This window comes from Heterodontus francisci, unplaced genomic scaffold, assembly GCF_036365525.1.
Source record: "Heterodontus francisci isolate sHetFra1 unplaced genomic scaffold, sHetFra1.hap1 HAP1_SCAFFOLD_772, whole genome shotgun sequence".
Classification (NCBI taxonomy): domain Eukaryota; kingdom Metazoa; phylum Chordata; class Chondrichthyes; order Heterodontiformes; family Heterodontidae; genus Heterodontus; species Heterodontus francisci.
Window position 1 is genome coordinate 40,486 of NW_027141483.1, and position 1,701 is coordinate 42,186.

At 59.8% G+C, this 1,701-nt stretch overlaps 1 non-coding gene across 1 annotated transcript; it reads left to right on the forward strand.

Annotated features, from left to right (window-relative positions):
- Positions 1–1,351: 1,351 nt before the first annotated feature.
- LOC137363823 (U7 small nuclear RNA) lies at positions 1,352–1,415 on the forward strand. The gene has a single exon (XR_010972826.1). It is a non-coding gene; the product is annotated as a U7 small nuclear RNA (small nuclear RNA).
- The last annotated feature ends 286 nt before the right edge of the window (positions 1,416–1,701 follow it).

A 1,701-nucleotide genomic window follows, 5' to 3' on the forward strand; every position in this document is an offset into this window, starting at 1 on the left:
CCCATCAAACACTCCCGGTGGCGGGTACAGAGCTAGTGACGGGGGGGCGGGGGGGGGGGTGCAAAGGTTAAGAGGGCGGAGGGCCAGATCTCCGGGCCCTTCCCCGGGAAGGGACTGAGTTGCATGGGATCCCCGTTGAGCGCGCCCCAGCCCGCAGTCTCGAGACTCACCCTGAATCCCTCTGCGCCTCCCAACTCCTCCCGACCGGAAACTCCTGGCCTTCCGTTGCCCCCCCCCCCCCCCAGCCCCGGCGCTCCCTCCGTCCAGTTCCGGGACTGCGTGCTTCCCGGGAGAGCGTAGCCGAGAGGCAGTCGGACGTCAAGCTGCTCCGCAGCCTTCTGTTCCTTTGATGGAACAGGTAATGTGAGACAAGGATGTATGACGCATAGTTTCTGGGCAAGAATCAACAATGGGAAACCTGTTTGGTATCTGGGCGTTGTCTCTGGCAGGAGGAAAGAGCTCCCATCCATACAGATTCCCCTCGGGCGCTTTGAGACAACCTCCCAAAACAGTTGAAACATCCCGAGAGGGCTTCCCGCAAACTTTAGCACACAAAATTCCACCCCGGGCCACGTATGGAGGGGCAGGTGGGGGGTTGGGGGGAGGGGGTGGTGTTCGTAGGGGGCTGGAGGACCGGGGAGCGCCGTAATAGCCCAGTCTGGAGGTGACAAAGTAAAAGGCGAGGGCTTCCACAGTCGATCAGCCGAGGCCGTGTCGGAATGGTGTCGCCAGCTCATCTCCGGGTCAAAGGTGATGCCAATGCTGCCAGCAGTCTGCTTCTGCCTCAGCCTGCGGCCCCGGAGAGGGACGGGAGCCGGACCGCTCATGGAGTAAAACCCTCGGCCTGTCCCGATCCCACTGCACAGGCTGTACTGGAGTTGAGGCGTGAGAGGGTGAAACAGGCCGTATTGGAAGTCAGGCTTGAGAGGGTGGAACAGGGCAAACTAGGCCTTCGGCCTGGAACAGGCCGCACTGGAGGTCAGGCTTTTGTCCTGGAACAGGCCGCACTGGAGGTCAGGCTTTTGTCCTGGAACAGGCCGCACTGGAGGTCAGCCTCCAGAGAGGAAACAAAAGGGTGGGTGGGGGGGTGGGGGGGGGCTCCGCCAATCAGGAAGCGGCTGAGGATAATGAGATGCCTTTTTCCGGTGGGCGCCGAGCAGACTCAGCTGGGATGAGATCTGAAAAAGCAGCGGGCGAAAGGGCGAAGCGAGGCTGGGAGGAGGTGGGAACAGTATGTGGCCTGTTGGGGTGAGTGCAGGCGAAAGTGGGCTGCTGGTAGGCAGACACGGTCCCTCACCTTCACTGTAAGAGGTGCGCGGTAGAGTTGGATAGCAGGGAGCGACTGTTTTCTAATTGGTTATAGCTCTTTTACTACTTGTCCAGCAGGTTCCTGCTCATTGAGGGCGGGAACCACTTAATTTGAATGAATGTTAGATACAAAGTTGGTACCTGTGTGTTCTATTGGCTCCAGTTCTGCTGGAGGTGGGGCAATGCCCATAATTGGGTAGGCTGCGCCCAGCAGCGGACTTTTGCTTGGCAGTTTTGAGCCGAGGAGGCGTGGCAATCTTGATTGAGAGGTACGTGGGCGGGGCGATGCCCTCAAGTGGGCTGCTGGCGTCACGCCCCACCCTGTTGATTGGCAACTTTGAGGGTGGAGCCTTCCCGTTGATCCGATCGCTGAGGCTTGACTGACAGGTTCAG